Source organism: Trachinotus anak, unplaced genomic scaffold, assembly GCF_046630095.1.
Source record: "Trachinotus anak isolate AG129_WGS33_773 ecotype Australia unplaced genomic scaffold, CSIRO_AGI_Tana_v1 ptg000024l, whole genome shotgun sequence".
Lineage (NCBI taxonomy): Eukaryota > Metazoa > Chordata > Actinopteri > Carangiformes > Carangidae > Trachinotus > Trachinotus anak.
Genome location: NW_027273875.1, coordinates 13,042,898 through 13,069,512, shown reverse-complemented (window position 1 = coordinate 13,069,512; position 26,615 = coordinate 13,042,898). Strand labels below are relative to the sequence as shown.

General features: G+C 40.9%; 1 protein-coding gene across 17 annotated transcripts in view; it reads right to left on the bottom strand.

Annotated features, from left to right (window-relative positions):
• auts2a (activator of transcription and developmental regulator AUTS2 a) overlaps positions 1–26,615 on the bottom strand; it is a 314,983-nt gene that overhangs the window by 131,903 nt on the left and 156,465 nt on the right. The window lies entirely within an intron of this gene.

Genomic DNA, 26,615 nt, shown 5'->3' with positions numbered 1-26,615 from the left:
AGACTCTACATTCAGTCCGTTGTTTCAGAGTCATTCATCTCTGTAAATGTGGGACGATACAACAATGCCTTCACATGAAAAATTATAGTTTTGAATACTTAATAATTTCTAACAGGAGGTACTCCAGTATTTTAACTAAAGTAAAAATTTGACTGAAACAACTTTCACTTGTATTGAAGTAATATTTAACCAGAGGAGTATCTATACTTTGACTCAAGTAATAAAGCTGTGTACCTTCTCCACCTCTGTGTATACTACATCTGTACCTAGTTTACTCTACATTGTAACACCGGCTCAAGCCTCACTTACTGTATCTACTGAATGGCTGTAAACAGTCAAGACCAGATAGCTGTTAAAAATAATTGCACCATAACTTATTTTGTTTTCCCCTCTACTCAGATGTTTTCAGTCGTAAAAGTTAGCGCAAACATCTGTCAGTAGAAAAACAGCTGAAAATTAATTCTCTGTGCTACAGCGCCACCTCCCCCTATACCATTATTTATGTTTATTGCAAGCCTGTGTTTAGAGCTGCCTCATGATGCTTCACAATAAAATTTCACTCTTCAAATAAAAACGATGGAACAGAGAAACTTTTATTGCAAAGCAGTCGGAGGTGAACAGTTTTGCTCAGTAATACAGTGAGAAAGGTGGGAAATGTGGACATGTTGTATGTGTTGTGAAAGAATGTGAAACATTTATTGCGGCAAGATCACAGTTTCCAAGTCCCTACTGTAGTGAGTCCATTGATTTAAAAGTACATTTGCTACACAAATGCAAATGTAGCTTCACAACTGAAAACAATTAAGATTTACCCATCTAAAGACATTTTTAGTGCACTTGAATATATCTAGATAGCCTTACAAGGAGAGCTATGGCATGACTGTTAAAAATTTCAGCAAAGACTAGAAACTTAGAGATGACAAGACAGAAATGTTGAACCCGAGAACTCAAGGCTTTTAGCATATAACTCAGTAAACTGGCTACAGTTACTCTGATGCAGGCAGTTTTCAGATGCTACCTTAAACACTACTACCAAGGAGTACTCCTAGCAGCCGTCAAGAACTTCCCACAGTCTGTAGCCTTAAAACACACAGCAGGCTGTGCTACCCTCCAGCTGCTCCATGTCGTCCATCCACCTTGACATATTCATACTCAGACACACAGTTGAGCAGAGAAAAACAACTGTCATGCTTCCCAGTGTGCTATCAAGTATGCAAGCAGAGCTCTGAAAGGTGGATGCTGTAACATTTCTTTTCTCTAAATAACACGACACATACAAAAAAAAAACCTCATCGAGCTGTCTGACTATTTCCTGCACCACTCTGCAGCTTCCTCTTTGTGCTTGTCTCCTGATCTCCCATTGGCTATGAGAGACAGCAGGATATGCTTTAAGAGCTTTTAGGCAGATTTTACTTACCTCCATTCTCAGTGTTGACCCCACTGCAACCTGAGTAACCTCTAGGTTTCCATCCATCTTTTCATACCTGGGACTGTTGCAGAGTCTATTTTCACTTTGCACATTTACTTGTAAATTCAATACAACACCCCCGCACTCAGCTCACTTGTTACTGACCCCCATTTGACCCTGCAAAGGGGAATGTTTGCTGTGTGTGAGTCCAGCTGAATTAATCCATTTAACGCCGTGTTAAGGCCTTGAAAGCACTGACATAATTGCTTGAAAAGCTTTAATCGAATGGATTTAAGTAATTAAACAAATGTTGCCAGCTGGAACTTTATAACCCCACAGCCCACTCAATACATTTTGGCCCAGGAAAAGAAGAGCAGAAACGGGCAGAGGGGGGCTGCGATTACCAGAGTGAGGCGGGTGGATCCATTTTTACAGACAAGTGCAAAATCTTTAATCTCTTTTAAAGCTGGTCGACAGCAACTTAGTTGCTGATCAATCCTCGCTGGCTGAATGCTGGGTGCCGGAGCCATCGATATGAAACCCCAGATGAGAGAGACAGAGCAGGTATGAATTTTAGCTCAAACAGAACAGGTATGAATTCGAGCCAAGTGGCTGCTCAGCGATAGGGAGGATCATCACAACACACTGACGAGAGAGAAAGAGACGGCAAATAGTGGTAGCCATCTTGGATTTTATTAGCTGCTCTGACATTTAAAAAAAGACTATGCGGGGAATTAGTGCGAAACAATGTAACCTGAGAAAATGGAGGAAAACCTGAGAGCATCAGTTGTTATTGGATAAAGTCGAGCATCTTTAGGTCTTTAACATGCTGCATAGCTTCTAAACAACACCAGCAAACACAGGGATGCATTGATTGTATGTGGGGATGAGGAGAATAAGAACATGGGATCAATGGAGTGGATCAATGGGATCAATGAATGGACAAACAAAGGAGTGTGTGGGGGGTAAATTAGTATGTACCAGCCAGGAAAAATTAGACACAAGCACAGGGAGTGAAAAGAACAAAGTGCTGAGGGTGTGATGAAATGAGTAGGTGATTAAGAGAAAGAGTTAATCGATGACCTCATGAAGATGCAAGTGAGGGAACACGTGTAGAAATGAACACAGATTAATAATAGTATCAGTATATCATTAGCCGTGTGATTAAAAACAGGGATAGAAGCAGGTAAACAGCTGAAGCACTGGTCCTGAACAAATTCAGTTCACCCTATCTCATGCCTATAAATGTATGGCTAGTTGTGGATATTATAAACAATTGATATCATTAAAATACACTGATGCTGATCAGTTTCACCACGACTCAAATACATAATTTTCAAACAGCCACAATAAAATTGTGTGTAAAATATGTTTTCACATATGAAGTAATACCCCTAATCACTGTATGTGCTTCATTTTCTTCTATGTTATCAATTTTTAATAGATTTTTGCTGGTTTTCCCTTAGTGGATGAGATACTTTATGTGTAGAAATGTACTCCAGGATCTTACTGGCAGCAGTGTACTGTCACAGAGTGGAGGAGGTGGTTTGTTTACGGCTGAGATCTGAGTCCAGTTCTTTCTCCCTGCTGGCAGAGTTGCACACCAATTGGACATCAAAAAAAAGGAACCAGAGAATTAATTTCTGATTAATTACTAATTTATTGTGTTAAATATTATTATAAATATTATCTATATGAACACTATGATGATGCATTCAGTATATTTCAGTATGTCTAATGCCTAAGTCTAATTTGTTTGATCCATACAGTGACTCCACTTCTATTCAAAATTCACACATTATCCAGAAAAGGGTTTTCACTCTCCGCCCTCAGTAGTGCAGATGGAAGTGATGTCTCTATTATGAATGTCATGGTGTTTACAGTGGAACAATCTTGGGATGGAGCACTGTCTTGTACAGGAGAGAGCTGCTAATCCACCTAGTTGGACAGGATAGCTACATCCCTCTCCAAAACCAACCATATGAGCCCTAAATGCTGGCAGAGCTCAGTCCAGGGCTGGCTTACACTGCTGCCACCATCTGCTGGAGGGCAACCCGTCGCAAAGATAGTCAATATAACACAGAATCCACAGCAGATATAGGAATTAGAGAGCTTCTCTGCATGTGTGCATGTTTCTGATTTTATACCGCAGAGTAAAATCTGTCAAATTTAAATTTCCGTAAACATTGCCGGTGCAGACATAAAAATACTGCCCCACTCCACTGTAACAGAATTATGAACCTATAAGTAACAGCAGACATGGCTTGCACAGGGGAACCTTTTCTCATTTTATGAATTATGGAGAGACAGACACCCCTGCTGAGTGGTGCATCCTTAACCGTGAAATATGTCCTCTGTCTTTGCCATGGCTGGGTGAGGGTTGTGAAATAATGATATAGAATTCATTTCATCTCAACATGCCTTGGCTGTCTCATACATACATCAGCCACGACATATAGCACGACTTAAGAGTTGAGGGGAAAAAAAGACAAGTGGTGGGACATGGTGGAAAACTACAAGCTGCTATCAGGCACCTGCTCTATATATCTCCCAACCTCCTTTTTTACATCCCTTTTCCACCACTCAGACCATCATTCTCTCACCTCATATCCTATTCGCCTTTTTCCACTGTGGCGTGCTTCAACACATCCATCCTCTTTTCCTCCATCTTCCTACCTCCCCCTCCCTCCCTCCCACCAAACCCTCCCCTCCCTCTCTGTCTCTCTTTCTCCCGGGAGGTGAGCACAATCTCATTAGCCACTGCTGGATGAGGCGTCCTCTCCTCTCAGGTTCAAGGTGATGGAAGATTAGGCCGTTTGGCCTCAACTCATTCTGTATTCACACAGCGTTACTTGCTGCCCATGAACACCAAATTACATTGAACCTGGGGAGTCTAACTCCATCAATTTTAAATGGAAGATTAATTTAACAATATGCAGCAGATATTTGTTACGAACCCATCATGTAAAAGTGACGTTTGGCTATAAATTTGCACAAGGCTCAGTCTGGCTGCTGGGGCCGGGGCACAAATAAATCAGAGCCATTTATGGCTAACCTCAATTTTCATGTGCATATGGACAATGACACACATGTACAACAGTATGCACATATTGTAAATGCACATACAGACACGTGAATACATAATATGTAGTAGGTCCGAAAGAAAATGTTAACATTCTCCAAAAGCGGTTGCAGCCTGTTATATAAAAATAAATTTGATGACTTTATTATAATCTTTTCACTGTAATATCAGGATGAAGAAATCTAATATCATTTGGGACTGTACTGTAACAGACTGTAACATTTATCTTCACTTTAAAAAGTCTACTAATGACACATTATCTTTTGTTTTACACACTTTCCTACATAAATAACTAAGCCGTGCATATATGCTGTACATCTGACTATTTCAGAGCTGCCAAGTGCACAGACTCAGAGAAGTGACAAAGACAGAAGGCAGGCATCCATTTCATCTAAAAAGCCAATATTCCTTGCTGGCAGCTGACTGAAGCTCCCCTGGAACGCCACATAAAGCTTACCCAAATGGCCTCGCTGCGGCCTCAACATGTCAGCCTGAGATATGCACATCAGTGCTCTGTGACAGTAACTCCTGATCGTATTACACACCTCAGCAGTGCTCATGTCCCATTACCGCCACCCAGCCCTGCCCGGCTGTGATTACCCCCCCCCCCAAACACACACACACACACACATACATACACATACACACATCCACTGATAGCTATAATGTGTAAGTGAAACAGTCATTTTCAAGGGGAGAGGAAGAAGCTGCAGTGATGGTGGCAAGGGTTGGGGTGTGGGTGTTGCATTAGAATGGGAGCTGGGTGGTGGTGGTGGGGCTACAGTGATTTAACGCTAATCCTCCTAGACAGGGTGAGACTTTGAATTTTAGCTCCAAACAACGCTACCTCCCACCCCACTCTGTAACCCCCCCACCTCTTGCCAGAGAGCGTCCCTTGCCTCCGACTCATCTTTTGGCTCTTTAATGTGAAATTTCTTCGGGGAGTATGCAGCCTAATTAGAGGAATTGATAACCTCGCCGCTTATTAACGAGGCCAATACATTTCAAAGTCATTAAAGATAACCATGGCAATAAGTCTGGCTATAAGCATCACTAGGTTTCACAGCCGGCGTGTCGATGTTGTAAAAAGTGGAGGAGGGGGGATGACAGGGGGGTTGGGATGGGAGGGAAGGAGCAATTCTCGCTCAGTCAACTGTAAATGCTTGGTTATTGGAATCTTTAAAACAGCCAGTGAAGAGAAAATTACATGACCAAATCTCCTTTTTCCTCTGCATTAATGAAGAATTAGGGTTCCCATTTGCCACATTAGATAGTTCACAGGAGGTTTGGGCATTGTGAAAAGTGTGTTTGACAACGGTGTCAATTTAGCCACAGCACAGCTCACAGGCTCGTGGCAGAACATCATTCACAACTGTCACAACCACTTATCTTTCTCATTGTCACCAAACCAACAAAATTCAGGTCAAGAATTTTTTTCCCCTCACTTGCCTCTCTTCATTACGATTTTCCACACTGTGCTGGAGCCAAATGGCTGTGCAGACAGCCTATTGCTTAAGAGCACAAATCTTGACAAATTTTCCGCTAGGTTCTGGTACATTGATGTTAAATGCATGCACGAGTCACTGGAAAGCCATTCAACTAGCTGTCCACATAGGGAATATGATATGGATTGATAATCTGTCCTGTGATTTGCAATAATACTGTCCTCTATCATTTCTTTTAATACCAGTCACATATTGGAGAAGTGGATTTCTATTGGGAGCTTAGCCTTTCCACATTTACAATAGAGCCATTTTTACATGGTGAACATTGTCACATAATGAATTGCAGACATTATCACAATAAAAGAAGGCGCAGTCATTCAGAAAATGACCAGAATGGCATATAGAAAACCGTCCTAACCAATCATATTGAGGTGTTCAGCTAAATTCTTGCCCAGGGAGCTCGAAATAGCTTTCCTAAAAATCAGAAAGGTGGTCAGGCACTATAACAATCACATTACTCATGGGTCTCCAAGTCAGGGCATGGGAGTGCAAGAAGGCACAGATTTATGCAGCTGAGAGTGACATGCTAGCTGTAACGCGCTGCTCGCTGCTGGGCTGAGCCAGGGAAGTGTGAGAGCTTGTGCTAACATCAGCACAGCTAATGACCCAGGCATCTAATACTAATTTCTTGGTGAGGTGGAAAAACTAACCCTATCCTATAAGAAATCTTAAGACACATTTCATCTCACCACGCCACTCAAGCATACACACAACACTAACATGCATGGCAGCTCATCAAGACACAATCAAGTCAGGTGATATTAACGTGCAAACTATGCCACTGTCACTTGGATATTATGCAGAAACGTTTCCACATGAACTAAATGTTTATTAAAGAGTTTTTTCTGCCTAGAAGGAAGATGTGTTAGTTTAAGCAGGCCATACTTTGGGCCAAATCTTGCAGGCAAACATCATCTCTGTAGAGAAACAGTCAATAATGAGATTTCACTAAGGGCCTGATTTATTAACTAACGGGATAAAGTGATGAGATAGTCCTACTAAACACTACTTTACCTGAAACCCAAGAGCTGACGCACAGGATTCCTCAGTATTCTCCTGGTTGCCACTTCACCAGTTAGCTGCAGTGCTTTTCATTTCCTGCCATTCTAATAGGCTGTAAGAGCAGCACTCGGTGTGTTGTAATTAATCAAAGCAATCAAAAAAGGCCTGTCTGGATTGGACATCCACAATGGATAATTAGCCTCATTAAGCAGAGCCACCACAGGGCTTCACTACATTACCTTTACAGAAAGCACTTCCAATTTTCTTCCTTCATTAATTAACCGCATCAAAAACTGAGGTAAGTCAACAAAGTGAAACTGTTTTGTAGCTGAGGAGCAAAATGTCAGAGGTACGCTAGCTGCAGTCAGCCAATTTATCCATTATGGCAACTATTTGATTTGGAGGCTGTTGTTCCTGCTCATCTTGAAAGGGAAAGGATGAGTAGAATACGAAAAGGCAACATTAAAGGAGAAGATGGTATTCAAGAGGAATTATTTATCAAAGGAATCTGTGTAATATTTAGGAAACCACATTTTCTAAAAATTTCACATGGACAGCACCATGAAAGATGCGGCAGAGTAAAGGATCACATCCACATCTAAAACATTTAGCTTCTCTTAAAGTGACCTGACTTAAAGTTACCATTCGGTAACTGATGCTAGAAACCTACTGTATATGATAGCATGTCATATTTAACAGTATCTTACATGAATCCTAACAGTTGCTCAAGCTGAGCTTAGTTCTACACATTAAATTTAATGAACACAAGATACTGCGGATATCAACACAAAAACATGCTTTGTATGATCACATTGCTAGCACAGTGTTTATATGATCTTTTTTTTCCAACATGAACATTCCCAACATATATACTGATGTGCAAAGGAGGCTACTGAAAGTGACAGAATGCAGAAGAATTTAAATGTTGATAAGTGCTTTACAAGACTATAAAAAAATCATTTTGTAACTGACATGCGTATCAATATGCAACCAAGTACAATGATTTGTACAACCACGAGGAAACATGACTTCAGCTATCATGTTACCAAAACATCCATACAGTACACAGACAGGGGGTATACTGCACTTCTAAGCACTACCACATAGTCAAAATACTTACAGACTCAATCCATGTTTGCTGCAACATTACACCCAATAAAACTGTTTATACTGCAGGAAAAGTTTTCAACAGATTGCTTGGCCGATACACAACAACTGACCTATGAGGCATTACAGCTTTAACCTTGACAAGGCCCAACTTCCCTGGCCATCACACACAGTTACTGTGTATGAGCGATCCAGATTTATATTCTCTACTGTACATCATATGTAGTTGACCCAGGCCCACCTCCCTGATAACTTCCATGATTTTGACATATACTGGACGCCAAACAGAATCTGAGTGTTTGACTGCTACACAGTTGATTTACTGTTATGTCAAGTCGCAGACCAACATGCTGTGAGAAAACTATCGTTGACAAAGTAGCCGCTCAGCTCTGCCAAATCAAATCATCGTCTGCAGCTCAACTAAAGGGGAAAATGGTAAACAAGGTAACAAGATGTTGGGGTGCTATTTATGCCACAATAGCACATATGTTAACAATTTTTTAATATATTTGATTAGTCATTCAGTCTTCTATATTAAATTTAACTAACCCTTGAGAACTAATTGGTTAAAGGAAATTGCAGCTGAAATCCTTTACCTGACAAAGCGTGGTGTGTACTGTCTCCTCCAAATAGAGACATAACAATAATTTTCTAGTCTGCATTGCTGAATTTATTCTTCATCTTTTTACAACAGCCTCATTGAATATGGACTGACATTTTACCATCATTTAATTTACATAAAATATGTTAAGTTTGTAGCTAATGCTGGAATATTTTCTATGGCGTACACTACTACTATACCATAAACATACTTTTGGTATTGTGTCATAGTGCTTTTAATTTTATTTGTTCAGTTGTCAAGGACAATACACTGTGGAGTATATTACCCCAGGTAAAGTTAAATGTGCCCACCAATCTGCCGTCCCTGGACTGCAGCTGACACACAATGTGAAGTGGTATAAAATAAACACAATGAAAATAAGCCTTGAAGCTGTGTAGTTGGGCACGTTCTTAAATTACACTGCCTGCACCTCCAAGTGAATAGAAGCCATCAATGGGAGGGAAGTGCCCCATTTTATATTGATTAAAGCTTCAAGTGTTTGTATGTGATACTTCTATTGCCCTAAAGTTCAACTCCAGCGTTCAAAGGGTGCCTGGTTTGGTACATTTGAAATAGATTTAACACAGTAGAACATTTTAAATTGACAGTAAGTAGGTTTAATGATGACATTAGGAGTTAACCTTTAGATCAGTGCCCATTTAATATCATCAATAACACATTCACAAGGATGTTTTAATATTAATGTGAGTTGTGATGATATGAATTTTTTTCATGAACTTTTTCATGCGCTTATATCACACTTTTTAAATGTGCTTATATCACATTTAAAGGACCTTACTGACAGGAATGTATGAAAACTAAAGGTTCCTTCTGAAGTCTTCCTCCATTGAGTGCCAATTAGCTGCAATTCAAAATGGCACAGCTTTCCTTTCAAATTGGGGAATAATATGTCTTCCGCCAAAGGTTTGGCCCTAACTGGGTCTCTGGAGGCTCCATGGATCCTTCCCCCCATCCATAACTCAACAACACCTTCTGGGACTGGCACTCCACTTTTCTTAACCTCCAAGCTCATTATCAGAAGTCTCTAGGGTGCACTGCTAACCAGAGACAGGAATTAGGATTCGCTCCGAACACTCACAACCAGAAATGGATGATTCTAGGCAGAGAGATCAGTGGCGCGAGGAGCCCATGGGAATACAGCAACTTGCAGAGTAAGGCACTTTTTAATATATTTAGCATTGCACCTGCTACGTTTTAGCCTGCTGAAGTGCTGCATGGAGGGCGTATCCCTGCTTTTTGGCAGTCATTTGAATCCATGAAGAACTGCTGCGCATCTATGAATTGATGCTCTTGCCATCCAAAAATAAACTGGTGGAGCCCGATACCTCCAGGAAGATGTGCACCTGTGCAAGAATAATCAAGATTTGAGAGCTGGTTCAGAGGCCACACTATCGGAATGGGAGCTCTGAGACACATAGAGGCACAATTGCAGATTATAGAGAAATATATGGATTTAAAGCTTCACAAAAAAGTGATCCATAATCATTAGGCTATGGTTGGAGACTAGCTGACTAGCTGACTCCTATGGTATTAACTTAATATACCTGCTTTTTACAAGTTAAGATCATATACGCGTTGAGCGTGAGCCTGAAAATAAATCAGAAAAGCTTCAAATGTTTACCCTGTGAGCCAAACAAGGAGAAGAGACTGCAGTCTCCTGGAGGTTCAGACACAATGGTCTAACATCTTTAACTCATCTTTTACTCTTAACGTGTCAAAAGTCAGTGAGGAGCTTCTCCTCTCTTGGTTCCTCCCTCTCCTTACACACAGCCAAGGCAAGATTTTGCTTTCTTGACAAAGAGTAAGATGATGATGAAGAGGGGGTGGGGTCACTGAGTGAAATGATGGATTATCTCCTACAGCCAGAGCCTGACTACTAAATTAACATTATGTGGCTTTACCACCACAGGGTATTATTGGGACATACCGCAAAAAGGGTCACAGTGCAATTTTGCCGTCAGCCGAACAGCAGATATTTTATTCATCTTACACTGACATTTATTTCTCATTTCCAGTTTTTACTGTAGATGTGAACAAACAGCAATTTTCCAAAACAGAAATGAACAGAAATTAAAGCAAATCAGAACTTCACCTTGCATAACCTGAACATTCTTTCAAACTCCCATTCAGTATGTTTTTCTAAAGGAAATATTTCAGGTTCATACAATACCTTCTTTGAATGCACAGTACAACTAAACATGGTGGATTCAAAAAAAAGAGGACTCAACTATGAATGATTGGAAATATTTGACGTTACTAACTGTGGCTAACTACTAAAAGTGGCTCTTCATTCTTGCCCTTTTTAGACTTGAGTCAAACAAATCTTCACTGTTGCTGCAGACTGTTGCTGTGACATTGGAAAACTCATATTGTTTTTTCTTAACATTTGCTGTTTTTTTTCCATGCTGGTCTCTCTGTCAGTCTGATGACCCACCACTTTAGTCCAGAATAATATATATCTCAACAATATCTCAACAACTATTGAATAACTTGCCATTAAATTTTGTACAGACATTCCTGGTACCCAGTGGATCAACCCTTGGACTTTTCCTCCAATGTCACAGCAGGTGACACCAGTTTTCACTTATTCTGGTCAAATATCTCAACATCTCCTTGATGGATTGGCACAAAATCTCAAACAGACATTCATGGTTCGCGGATAATGAGTCCTAATCACTTTGGCGATTCCTTTTCATATACTGCCATCACCAGGGCTACATTTCAGTTAGTTACCACTAAATACCAGCAAAACTAAATGTCTTTGTGTTAAGTGCTAATTAGCAAACATGCTAACATGCAAAACTGTTTTATACTTAACATCAGTATTTTAGCATTGTCACTGTGAGCATGTTAGCATATTGACATTAGCATTCAGCTTCAAGCACTGCTGCATCTACAGCTGATAGTGTGACTGTAGACTTTAAGTCTCGTTCTTTTATTAATGTCACATAAGAACTGCAGTGAAAGAAATGTTCATACAATGTTAAACAACACTTGTTTATCGCACTAAAGCAAGCTGGTTTTTTTTTGGGTATAACAATACACAGTAGTCCAAAGTACACTGCAGTGTTCATGGCAATGAACCTATGACCTATGACATCAAAGTATTGTATATTCCAATCGAATGTCATTCTGGCCAGTAGATGATAAGATATCTTACTTTTGACCAATGTTGGCAAAAGCACAGATAGAATGATGTAAAATTCTACATATCTAGTTATAATAAGTGACGTAAGCTGCAACACAGGCATCCAGACAGACTGAGTAGCCTGTTGATTATGCACTTTGCCTCATACCTCATTGACCACACCATGTCACGTGTTTATATCAGAGTGTATGATAATGTATTGTCACATTCCCAGCATATTAAAACGCTGAATGGAGGCTTTACAAAGGGCTGCAGCTCTGAAAACATGTTGTCTAGCCTGAATGCATGCAATGGCCTCTCTCTAGAGCTATGTTAGTGGCAGCTAAATAAATAATCAAAAAGACAAATAAAGCGAGAGGCAAATGAGTATGAGGGTGAGAGCCTCGGAGGAGAGATCTGCTCAGATTCCCATCTTTGAATGTTGCAAATTAAATTCCCTCGTCAAGACTCTAATCATTCACAGCAGATGGGGGCTTATGCTCTGTTTTAGATCTGCGGGAATTCTAATGGTTATTGTTTCTGTTTAAATAGGGAGATTATTGCATTTTAATAAGTCCTCCTTGGGACTTGCTGCAACAATGGAGTGCTGTGAATTACTGTAGATAGCTGTTACTGCATGCAGGGGGAGAAATCAAGTTACTAAGTGTGACAAGTTGCTCTTCCTCTCTCTCCACCCGCTCCCACCCACCCTTCCGGAGATGGCTGCGAGTGTATTTACCACCAAATTAAGAATGTGCCGTGGGAATAATATTTTTATCCGACAGAGGGGAAGGGGAGAGGAGCTTGGCTGTGGATTTTCATTAAAATGACACATCTGTTCAGCAATTTCGGCAAAGTAATTCTGCTGAAAGTTTTATCAGCTAATTTTAATTATTCACTCCACTGACTTGAATACAGGATTCATCATGTTGAATTAATACATTCAACGAGATTATTTTTCTTCCCTTTTTTGCTCCTAAATAGATGAAGAGAGGAGGGTGGAGGGAGGGGGGCAATCAACAAATTGAATTGTCATGCACTGTGGATTAAATTGTGATTTGTTAATTACAAAAACTATATGAGCTTCTATATTTTGAAGAATTAAGAGGCTCAGGAATTCAGCAAAAGGGGGATTAAATATTACAAGTCTCTGTAGGTGTGGTGTGTCAATCACCTACTCTGCCAACATTCTTGTCCTTCATGTACAGTACACAATATTTAGAAAACTTTTTCCAGTTATTGGCACCTCAGATTTTAATGTTTTTTATGTTTCGTGAAGTAATTGTGACTGGGATTTTAAAAGCCCTTTAGCCACAACAGTACCTGATGAGCATTCACTGCATGATGAGTATCTTTCCATGAACATCAGCAAGCATCAGCAATGGGAACTGTTACTCCTCCAGCATATAGAACCAGTCATGTTCATAACAGTAGATGAGCACAGGAGAATCACAAAGCCCTCACTTGTCAAAGACCTCTTATTCAAGAAGAGCACATTCAAAAGACCTCAGCCGTTCAAAGGCAACCCATTCAAGGACCTCTGGCTTTGCATTCAAGTTTCTGCAGGGATACTGCTGAACTGTTGCCACTGTTTTTTGGGGTTTTTTTTTTTTGCAGGAACACAAAGATCTACAGTGCAGAAAAGGATTTCCCCCCTCTCCCTTTACAATCTTATCTCCTCAGGTAACTTTCCTTTGCAACTTGTCCCTAGAGACTATCACCTTGCCCTGAAGCCCTGATGCACATCAGCACACAGAACAAATGAGACGCCAGAGCTGGGAGACGGGCAGATTGCAAAGTGATATCTCTCAAGTATGGCTTTGTGGCTATGTTTCTCTCTTCCCCCTCCTTTCTGAGTTGTGTGAAGTGTCCCTGAGGAGCCCTCTGAGGACTGAGGGGGCAGGGAGCTTTTCCTGGACAAAGGGGGAAACTGAGAACAACTCAGTTGTATTAAATAATAGCCTGAGGGAGCTGAGACTTGAGGTAGCCTCTTTGCTTGCCTGACAACAAACAGTGCCTGTCAGCTAATCAATTAGCTTACTTCCTCTTTACCATAAGGCCAGCCCAGGGGAGTCTCAGTGGCCATGTACTGTCCCTCACAGACATCAGGTATGGGGAATATGTTTTTGATCCACATAAATCAATTCAAATTGTTGATTTGCTTCTATATATCAACCACTTATTAAAAACAAATCTGTTTAAACTGGATTCAAATCAGATCCAGCAATGAAAGACCTACCCGATTCCAGACCAGGAGTAAAATCACTGAGCTAATTACGAAATAATGCAATATTAAGTATAAAAGGGAGCCAAATATTAAGCCTCTTAATGAGGAGCTTTCAGTCAGACAAAGATGTGTGAGAGTAGCATCACATAAATGAAGGTGGCTATGGACCCAGGGACACCTAACATCAGAGTGACTGAGTGATTGGGAGGCTGTCTTTGACGGATCTCCACCATATTCTCTACCTCCTTCCAAATGACATAAAGCAGAATGTTTTTGGCCCTCTGGAGGCCTGTACCGGTTATTAAATTTAATAAATAAAGCAAGTGAAATCTGTCTACTCTTCATCTTGCCTGCTCTCCTAGGATTTGCTCGAGCTGGCAAATTACCATTTTCAGGCACAATATTCCCAAGGCGCTGTGGTGCTTTTCTCCTCTTCCTGATGGAATCAGATGAGCACAGCCAAGGGACTCATTGTTATCCACTTGCAAGTCTCCAGCAAAAAAGTAAAAAAGAAACGGGTAGAAAAAAATGTGACAGCAGGCTCTGACAGCTCCCCATATGAAAATCAACGTCAGGTGGCTTTGGGAAGGGGGGCTAAGCTTGGACACTTTTACTTTGCTGTCAAAAAAATTGTTATATTAATTAAAACTGCACTGGTAGTAAAATATAGCTTTGCATGCAGTGCACAATCCCCAATGAAAATTTCTACTGAGATAACAGGATCCAAATTCAATATTCATTCTAGGGAGAGAGCGATTTAACGTCCAACAATGAAATGATAGGTGAGGAAAAAAGATGGACCTCTTCATCAAATCACACTCATATAAAACCTTATTTTGGCTCAGCAATGTCAAGCAGCTATTTCACAGATTTCAGACCAAATCCAGAGAGAGAGGAACACTGAAGAGCAAGTCCCTGTGAGCCTCTGTTGCAGACTGAATTTTCCATCTCATAATGAATGGATGGCAAATATTCTTTAATGCATTCATACACCACAGTGGCGACACATGGAGTGGTTCAAATTACTGTATAACTCCTGATTCGATTGTAAAAAATGAGACATCCATTACCCAAGCAGAGGTTTCTGGAGGAAAGGGAGGGAGAGCACTTTTTCAAGAACAGCATTTTAGATTCTCATGCATGATAACTGAATGAAATCCTCAATATGCTGCACAAACAGGGAGACCGGGGCCACAGGAATTGAATTTCATTTGGATAATGTTTTCCAACCTCATGATGCTAAAAGTGGAAGGCAAAGAAATAAGCACCAGAGACCAGTGTGGTTTTATTACAAAACTTAGTATGCATCAAAACATCAAGACTGTTTTGAAGAGACATGAAGGCAGAAGTTAGTGACCTTCTCACTGAATCACCAATCGGGATGACGTGAAGATGAAGTTAAACCAAGAAAAAAAATCATACTGTTCTTCCAGTAAATGCAAACACCTCAAGTAAACATTTCCATTAGTGCCTTCCCATTCAACATTCATAATGTTCAATCCAATATAATGAGTCTGTTTCTTTGCCTTTGCTTGTGTGAGAATGTTCCTCACTAACTCTGCTAAGTGGGCTAAGTGAGTCTTTAAACAACAGTCAACAACAGTGATTCCTCCTGTTCACACTGGACATTAAGATGTCCCAAAGCGATTTTAAAATGTATTCAAAAGTTAATCTGGTGCTAATATGAGGCTTCAGCACTCTGTTAGACAAATCAAGTGAAAAGCTTCCAGAGTATTTGTACAGTATTTGTGCTGCACAACTTTTAAGATGCATACCACGCAATTTTATACAAAAAGACACTGAAAGCCCATTAGGAGGGGTCAGGAGGAATTACCACAGCAAGTAAAGTCAGTTCAAGTGTACATATGGACATGTGAGTATCATTTTAAGACAGACTTGGAAAATTGTGAGCCTATGCTTTAACACCAACATCATCTTGCTTGGATTATGAACATTTTAAAGAGTGCTCCAGCTCTGATGTATTGTACCTTCACATAGCTGGGGTCTCATAAAAGATAGATTAAAGAAAAGAAAGCTCAAATCAACCCAGCAGAGGCAGATATTTCCCGAGTCAAACTCTCATCTGTACATTACAGTGTGTTCACATCATATGTGATGTTTTGTAGAAATTGGAAAGATGCCCAGGTTAACAACTTATGAGTGTTCACACCATCAAGATGATTGCATGATAACAGAGTTGGTCATGTGAGGATTAAAATATGATACATTGACAAATATAATGCTACATCCACTGTCAGGTATTTCCATATTAGCAAGCACCAAGTCAGATACATCAGAGTATAAATCCAACTCTCCCAGTCGTAGTTATGACTTGAAGTTGACATGAACACTCCTTAAAAGTAGGAAACATGTTATTATAGCAACTCTGATATGACATGAACTCTTCAGTAGACCCTCCCTGCTGGGTACACTCCACACCCCACAGTCTGCAATGCTTTTGATGAAAATGTACTTTCAAGCCCAGCACAGGATTAACCTGATGATATCACCAGAGGTTTCTTTCCCAGACTTTACAGAGCTAACTCCACAGAAGACGTCATACAATTGTTTTCACAGGCTGAGTGACTCTCCCCGTGACCCGTAATCTAATTTTAATGTGTAAGAGTTCCCCTCTGCACAATTACACGTTATGTAGTCTGTGTATGGGTTTAAAAACGATGACCTGTTATAGTTGGCAAAACATGCTATTAATTAAAATATACAATGTAGTGACAGGTAGGAAAAGTGGTTTCAAACTCAATTAATCCATGCTGGAATTAGCAGTTTGAGGAGGAAGTGTTGTAGTGACAAGAAAGTAGTGGAATTTGAGTTTTTGCTATCACATCACACTGTGAACATCACTGTTTATCTCTGGGCTCAATGGCTCAGTAGTTTCTGGGTATGCCCAGCAGCAGTTTCCTATAGGCTTCACCTGGTGCACTGGAAATTGGGATAGGAGGTTACTCACTTGCACTCCAATCCAAGAGGATAATTGGGCACAGCCCCAATCCAATACAGTCCCCTAAACTGCATGTAATCCACTCAGCCAAACTGTCACACCAACAATGAACCCTCCCCCACTACCCCTAGGGCCCGCCAAGGCTATCTCAGGAACACTTCAATAGCTTGTACCTGGCCTGCTGCTGGGCCCATTATCCGCTAATCCACACCCAAGCGGAACGTTTAAGTAGTTCTAAAAGGATTGAGAGAGAGCAGCAAAGCTTTCACTGGAACCATGCAATTAAGGCCAGAAAAATTATCGCACAATTTAGGTCCTATTCTCCGCTGAGAGCACGGGAGGAGGATCAGAGGACTAACAGGTGAAAGATTTCATGTGGAAATATGTGAAACCAAACAAATTTATCATAAACATACAAGCAGCAAGTACACAAGGTTGAGGCTTTAAATCAGCTCAGATGATATGGCACCACAAGACTAGAAGAGAGTCCAGAGGGTGAAAACTGTTGTGACCAGCCTTAATAGCGAGTCAGTTCATCAAGAGAAAAAAAAGATCTGATCCCTGTTGAACAGAAAACTCATTCCCAAAATACAACTGAGGATTCCTTTCTACAAGATTACATGGTCAAAATGAGGATGCGAGGGAATGAGGCAGACAGGTTCAGTGACACTGATGTAAGAGCTGTAAAATGGCAAAACTTGACTAAAAACCTGACTGACTTCCAATATTAACTTAAACTTCCATGTGCTTTATTACACACAAACTATTCAATAAACTCAAACATGATGAATGTGGTGAAAAAATGGAATATAAAGAGGACTAGGTACTGCAATGATATGCTCGATAATAGAACTGGGAAGAAAGATGTGACATTGCACAGTAGATTTTACAATTACGGTCCAGACTATAAGTATTTGGACACACAAGATGTGTTATGTGTAATGTATTTGTCTGTCTTGGAGATAAAGCAGTCAGATGCACCCACAACAAAATATCATCAAAATGCATCAACAATCATTTATAATCAATGTCATTCAGGATTAAATATCAGAACAGAGGGATTTACAATATTGTTGAGAAGCATTATCCATAGCTTTGCTATTTCTTCACATGCTTTACATACTAATCATTACTTTATAATCATTATTTGACAGTAAGCATACCAACCATTAAAATGTGTGACGATCCAGGAAGTTTCACGCATTCAAGTCTAGTTTAAGCTAGAAAAACTTTGAGCTTGACTCTGTGATTAAAAGTAAAGTGACAAGAAGAAAGTCTAAAATTCACAATTTCCCTTGTTGTGAGGATCCACCAGACTTCTTTTTAATAAAAATGTATTTTTCCTCATATGACCTGCTGAATGTTACTTCAGGCTTGGAGTTATTTTTTGGTGGGTGAGACATTCAAAAAAAAAAAAGAAAGTACATGACAGTTTCACAGCTGATACTGTATATCAAATCTTTGATGCTCAGTATCTCAGATCTGCACTCCACCCACACAGAACCTCATGATTCCAAGCTCATGAAATAAGACTGCTGTCTGTGCATCAGATGTTTGGAGTTAAGCTGATTATAAATGTAGTTTGGCAACATGTGAGACAATTTTTTCCACAAGATCAACATTTGAGAACGAGTCCTGTTTTTTATTATGAAATCAAGTTTGGGCATTTGAAGGGGATGTGAGTCACACAAACAATATTTTTTGTTTTAATAGTAACAACAGATGAAAAATCCCGCAGCATAACATCATCTGTGCTTGTATTTATGTGTATTACCATTACAGGTATGTTTTATATTAAAGCAGGGATGTGCACTGAATATTTAAAGTTGAGGGGCCAAGCAGGAAACCTCACATGTGGTGCACGCAATTGCTCACAGATTCCAAATTAAATTAGCTGTCAGTGAAGCTAAAGTAAACATCTATATTTTATTTTGGTGCCTTGTTATAATAAAAGCCATGCTTTCCTTTACAAAAAATTCTATTTTGCCAAGACTGCAAACACAAATCATTCTAGCTACTTTAATGAAAGATACAAGTTTAGCCACCAATAGCTGTTAGCAAGTTAGCTATATCCTGAAGGTAGTCAGTCTAAAAATATGCATGAGGTCATAGTTTACTAAAGAAACCTTAAAACTATCTGTGGGCAGCAGCTGGATTAAGATAAATCTCAACAACCCTCTACTCTAAGATTTTTGTGATAATCATCACTTGTCACCATTCAATCTGCAGTTATTGAGAGTGTTTAACAGTGTTTTTGGAAACCACATAATTGTAACCTGCACATAAAAGAAGTCTAGATAATCTGGAAATCGATAGAGAATTCAGTAAAGACTGCCATCTTGAGCCATGGGCTGTAAAACAGACAGGGGAGACAGACCATCTCTCCCTCTCTCCCTCCCTCTCTCTCTCTCTCTCTCTCCCTGTCTGTGGTCCCCAGAAGCTATAATATCCATCCTTGGCGGTTCACTTGACATTTACTTGCCCCGCTTCTCCTGTAGCATTCCCCTTCCTAACTGCCAGTGCTGCGACTCTCCAGGGCTCGCTGACCGGGTGAATAGATAACAAACCTGTCAAGGCGGCTTTAGGGGGGGAATAAATCCAGAGCTGGGACTGAGGTGGATGATGTGTTCCAGAGGGTTACTCGGTGAGGAGGAGGGGGGCCGACATGAAACGCCCTGTGAGGCCTGTACCCGGGAGAGGCTGCTGGCTGTAATGCAGTGGTGCTACTTTAAAAAGGGGCAGACAGCCTCTGCTACCTGATTAGATCTCAGTGCAGACATTTCAAATGGCTGGCCCCCTTTTTACCCTCCATTTCACCTATTCTTTACAAGCCACCCCCCCTCCTACCATCAAAGGAGCTGTTAGGGGCTCTTTCTTTGGGCTGGCAGACAGGTCAGGGGTGGAAGGTTGAGGTGGGGTGTGCCCTTTGAGGCAGGGGCTGAGAGCACCTAGCAGGGATGTATGGGGGCTGAGGGCTGTCTTTAAGGTGCTGATAACATTCATGGTGACGTGTTCCCAAGAGGTGCACAAATGTCAACACTCTTTTGCTATGGGCTTATAATTCAATGAACAGAAAGGACAAAGAGCAGCAGCAAGAGAGATGCTCTGGCTCTGACATACTGCTTTTGTTACGCTGTGTCTCAGTGAATCATATATAAGCAGGTTTCAGCTGCTCAACACTTCAAACCATGTCCTCTCTTTAAGCTACTAACTATAAAAATACTGGTGTTTGGACCGAACAGACCGACTGTCTCCTTGTCTCAATGAATATATCCCCTCTGACCGTCTAATCTAATTATACTCATCAATCCCTCACAAAACCAATTAGACTAAATGATTGATCTCTTACCAATCCCTAGAAAAAGCTATGGTAAGTAAGTACCTGATAAATGGCTTACTTAACAGCGATATTCTATATTTGTCCAACACCAGGCTTCTTTACCATCACAGCAACAACACACATGTCACTGACTTACTGCATAAACAGCAGCTAACATATGCTTGAGAAGGCAGCGACGGAGACACCAGCAATACACCATCAGAGACTCTAATCTAATTACTTACCAGCCACTACACTGAAGGCATGAGAAGACTATGATGGACTGCTACTGTGAAATATATTAACTGGCAGAGCTGGTAAAATGTCCTTTATTTAGGACAGAGTGCATGAAGCGTTTTGGGCAAACCAAGTGAGGCATGCCTGCTGGAAATTGGAAGGATAGAGACGTCCCATGATGGTGCTAAAAACTGCACATCAATTACCTGAAGCACTGAGGCTTGTCCGCTCTATCTACATCTGAGTTCTGCCTATAAGGAACCAAAATGTCAGCCAGCTATCCAGACATCACAGTTGGAGAAAGGGCATTTCAGGGGAGGGGGGAAAATATGGTATACTTTCCTTGGGCAGTGCTTTCTGGGATGTAGTTGTAAATTCTAAACTAGTGGAGTTAGCTGGCACTTACAGCCAGGCAGTAAAGGGCCTTGCGAGGCTTAGTGAGTAGCCTGTGTTCGACTAAGCCATGTTTATTATCAAGCACAATCCTCAGTCTCATCAATGCTTAGAGAAAGGCACGGATGAATAAATGCATATTGTTTAGCTTAGGGTTAGCCAGAGCTGGAGCCACAAATGAAAAAAAAAAAGAATTTAAAGCAGATGGTAGAATCCAATAAGAGAAACAGAAGGAGGGGGGCAGACAGAGAGACAGAGCTAGAGAATGAAGGAGAGAGAGAGAGAGAGAGAGAGAGAGAGAGAGAGAGAGAGAGAGAGAGAGAGAGAGAGAGAGTGGAGGAATAAAAATGAAAAGAAAACCCAAGCACACTGGCTGCCTTTTCACTCCTGTTTTTCAAAAAGCTGTAAAGCTAACAGGGAGAGGGAGAGAAAATACAAAGGCCTGTGTTCTCATTTTCTGTCTGAGAGCCCCACCAGGACCACTGAAACTTGCTTGATTTCCCCAGTCCAATTATATCTCTGTGCTCAATCCTTCCAGAATAGCAACATCACACCGAGGGACGCTGTCTGCCTAAGCGCAGCGTGCCTAATGGAGTCCCAGAAGTTGACTCCATTTCATTGCTCCTAACTAATGGGCTGTGATATTTTCCCAAACTGACTGCAGCTCTGCCCCCTGGAAGCTAATCTAGTCAGTGCTGCACCGGACCCAGCCCAGCAACATGCCAGCCCGCTGCCTCCCTTCCTAACAACTCCCTCCTACCCTACCCACCGCCGCTGCTGTCTGTGTGCAAGCCGCCAACGCCCTCTCCTCCCCTCCCAGCGCTCATTAGTGCTTTCTAGCCGGGTGCTGATTGTCAGAGGGCCCCTGTGATGCCAGCTCTCCCCATGCGGCTGGCCTGCTGTGGTGAATTTAAGAGGACTTTAATCTAACTGGGCTGAGGAGAGGAGCAGCAGCCAGGGACAGGTGGAAGGAGGAGGACTGTGGGGTAGTAGGGGATGTACAATCGCAGGGCCACAGCTGAGGACAGACACTCTTTCAGGGCTACCTATTGCTCTCCAATGGATACTTGTGCCCAGAACACAAGCATGAGAAGAAATAGCCGAGCATAAATTCACCAGAATGGGTCCCTCTCCAGCCATTTTGTGAGCACAGAACGGTCCTCCAGATGGCTAAGGGACACACCAGTGGTGCAATACAATCACTGGAATGGCAGAAGTATCAGGAATAAATATGAAGAGCTTTATATCATATAAAGGCTCAGCCAGCAAGGACTTTTTCTACCAAAACTCCCATTTTGATGACACAAAATGAATCCAGTCTTTCCAGGTATGATTCTTAATTTACAGTTCTGGTTAGTGGTAGCTTTGACTTCATTATGAATCTAAAAAGAGAACAAAGTTTGAATTTCGGAGCAATTTATGTGAAATATCGAAAGTCTACGGCATTTTATTAAAGTTGTTATGAATAGGACAGACTTATTAAATGAGGGAACATGAATAAGAACAGGATAAAACATAATTTCACCTGAGAAAAAAATCCATTTAACAGAGATCCTTTTAACATCAGAATCTCATTCAGGCAAATGCGACTCCATTTCAAGAAGTGCAGGTAGAGAGCAAAATGGTCTGCTTTAATGGCTAACACAGAGGTTAATTATTTTCATAATTACACCTCCAAACGTCAAACATTTGTTTTTCCCCCTAATTGACAAGAGAATTAACAGTGGACTATATTAGCTGTGCAGGGTTGTTCTTAACCACTGTAAAATGCTTAAAAGTGCCTTTCATATGCAATACATATAAAAAGCAATTATCAAGTTTTTTTCCCCCTCTCTACTACCTTTTAGCCAATGTAATCTGCTGGGTAGATTCACTAAGGATAAGAGGTAAAACTGTAATTATGCACATTATTCACCTCCCTAAGTGCAGCACTTGAACACAAAACGCTAAGATGCCTAAATTCACTACACCAGCTTGTCCTCATGCAAAGTGCAGGTCAGGCTCCAGCAAGCACCAAGAGCTAATGGCAGTGAGTGTTGCTCCTAACACATGCTCTGGCTCTTTCAGGGGACACAGGGGAGTTAAGTGCCGTGCTCCCTACTGCTGATTATCACACCTTCGCCAGCCTGCCAGGTCTCCCTGCCCTCCATGCATTGATCTCATTTTGCAAGGAGATAAGGCAGTAATTGGATGAGGGCTTGGAATCAGATGGCCATGCCTGGCTTGGCTAATTCCACTCTTCCCGGGCCGTCTGGGCTTGGGGCCAAAGGGGCAGGCCAAGGTTAATCCCATCCAATCCCCTGTACTATGTGGCCCTGTGCTGCCCTGTGACCTCTCACCGCTACCCAAACACAGCTGATGTGACTCCCTTTAAACAGGTCAGAACCATCTAATTAGTTTACCTGAGATTTTACATCTGTACACAGCTATAGTGTCAAATATAAAGCTGAGCTTTTGAAGACAAAGAGGGATGCGGGTGTGCATGAAAAAAATATTCATATTGCATAGTGCATATTCGTCCATGCACAGTGAAAACTGTAGCGTTTAAATATAGTAGTACACACAAAACAAAAATAATGGATATTAAACCATTTGAATTACTCACACTTACAGAAGATGCATAAAAATGGTTCCTCTCCTCACTTGGAAATGATTTTGTTAATTTTGAGATGAGGAGTAATCATGGCAGATGATGTGGAAGAGGGAGACAAATGTCTCTTTTGTGACATGTTGCTTCATTAGAGCAGACATCCTGCTCTTGAGGCTGCAAGTTTGTAATATGCCACGACAACTGATATGAATATGCAATGCAGAGATTATACAGAAAATTCTTTAACAAAAAACTCAAGTGAAATTTCATCCCTGTTACACTGTGAACTCACTCCTGTTCAATTTAAGATGGTCAGCAGATTAATCTTGGTCTGTCTTTTCTATTTACACCTTGTGTAGTCTTAGATGGGATTTGACTGTATGAATCGAGTCTTTCAAAAGGCTCAGCGCGCCTCGTCAGGAATGAATGCGGCATGGAGATGCACGCCTCCTGGGAAACACTAATCTTCTTATTGTGTACATTTTATTCAATTCCAGTGTCAATATCAAGCACAATCAGAATGGGCCATATGACAAGTGCTTTATGTGTTAGCTGATAGTGGATGACAGGAAGTAGACGTAATCACCTGGGAGTACATCACAACTGACAGCTCCTGACTTAAAGCTTTGCTTCTGCAGATTAATCATCAATTGTAATGTACCATATAAATAACTTCAATAGAGAGTCAGCGTGTATAGGAACACATTCACTGAAAAGATATCTCACAGATGTCGACAGCTGCAGTAAGTGGAAGTAATCCCCTAATAATCCCCTGAATATCTCTTTGAAACCAGATCTCTTAACTAAGATGATATAGCATGACCATTTATTCAAGAACAAGCACAATGTGGTTGGAAATGCACAGACGTACAGCACAGTATATCAATTGAGAGTCAAGATAAAGACAAGGCGTGCAATGCATGTGACAAGTTAAGAAACACTTGTCGCATGCACATGCACAAAAAAACGAACAGTAGACACGTTGTTACTTTGGATACACTGGGCTCCAAAACACTGAAGCACAAGAGACAAACAAAGGGAACACAACGGAAAAGTACAGGCAAAAAAGAAGTATACTAAAACTGATACCTTGTGCTACCCTCTGATTAAATGTATCACACTTGATTTATTATTATTGCAGTGGAACAAATAACAATACTGTATAGTGCGCTTCCACTCAAGTCTCTAGGTTGTGCAGGGGGAGATGACAATTTCAGAAGCCCCGATTGAATCTTTCATTTCAGTTCACAGCAAAGCTCAATATAAAAAGCCTCAATTCCAAAGAGTAGCATCAACTGGTAGCTCTTTACAAAGGGAGTTTAAAGGAGCAGTGTGTAGGACTTAATGGCATCTAGCAGCGAGGTTACAGATTGCAACCAAATGAATACCCTCCCCTAACCCCTTCCTTTCCAGGTGTGCTTTCCAGGAGAGCTTACGGTGGCCTTCAGGTAGTGTAAAAATGTTAAAGAAGGATTCTTAGTTTCAGGTGAATTAAAACATAATTATGAATGTAATGAATATTATATTTCAATAGATCCCCCCAAATCCTACACACTGGTCCTTTAAACAGAAGACCACAAATAAGACTGGAAATCTGGTGGAAATCGGGCAGCAATGGAGACAATTGGAGGCGAGACGAGGCCAACACTTGTGTGTCATAAAGACAACAGGCGAATGGCCATCCTGTGGATTCCCGGGACCTGACATCTAGATGGCAGATGGATAAGTGCACGTTAAAACAATATCCCGCCGACCAGAAAAATCATTTCTCATAGCCGTATCTATTTACTGAAAGGCTGCTCCTCTCCCACTGGGGCAGAAACAAATGAAAATGTTATTTCTCTACTCATGAACTCCTACCTAGTCTGGTTTTTCACTGCTGGCAATTTCATTTCTCTTCCAAATTTGACTTAAGCCCATGACTTGAGGGAAATAATGTCTCTGGAATAATCTTCTGCAACTGTAATTCCAGGGGAACTTTCTCCCTGTCTTTTTGGTATATCTATGTGTCTGCCTGAATAGATACTGTCCATCTACAGTATCTATTTATTTATTTATTGTTGGCACTGTTGCTTTGTGATTTAGGGGACATTTCTGGAATAGAAGGGATGTGGCATCCAGTGCCTCACAGCAATCCTGCCCTTGAATAAGACAGAACATGCCCTTCTCCAGCACAAGGGGAAAATAATGCCTTTCAAAGCACATGCAAAACATAATATTAGCAAAATGTTCTCAGATTGTAAGTGCAACACCATTGCGCTTGGAAGACATTTTCCATGCATATCATCATGTTTACAGTATCTGTCTTTTCTTCCCCATTTTTCATTGCTGTGCAAAGCACAACACAAAAGTGATTTAAGAATTTTAGTATGTAAACCAGTTTTTAAAAAAATAGCCCTATTCTACTGTGAACATAGAGAACAGTTCTACCAACTTGTATTTATCTCAATCAGCAAATTCCAGGGTGGGTTGAGTCTAGCGCAGGACAATCAAGGGTTGAAAGCCAGGGAATTAATTTGATCAGAACTGAGGTTTTATTTGTAAAATTTGTGTTTGTTTGCACTTTAAAGCTTACATGCTTTTTACCCAGCAACTTAGTTTCAATGAGGCTTTTTAGCACGCTCCAGTATCTTTTCCCTTCAATCAGATGTTGTCTCAGTAGTATTAGTTTTGCTGTCGGAGACAGTATACACCAAAAGCATTGTCCTTACAAGCTGTGGTTCAATAACAACTTCAGCTGATGATGAAGGACACGCTGCATGTGTGATATATATGCATACACAGAAATGGAAAGTATAGCACAGTTTATGGTATTTTCCAGTTTGGTAACACCCAGAGTGATTGGAACCCAAATGAGTACAACAGATTTTTAGAGTGAAAAGATTATAGGCCTTTCAAACCTTAGACATGACATACTGGACTGGATTCATGAACCAGCAGGCCTTCCTGTGTAATCCCCACACAGGATTCTTAGCCCCTTGTGCCCTTCAAACACAAACACTGACAACACAAAACTCAACCCTCCCACACAGCTCCT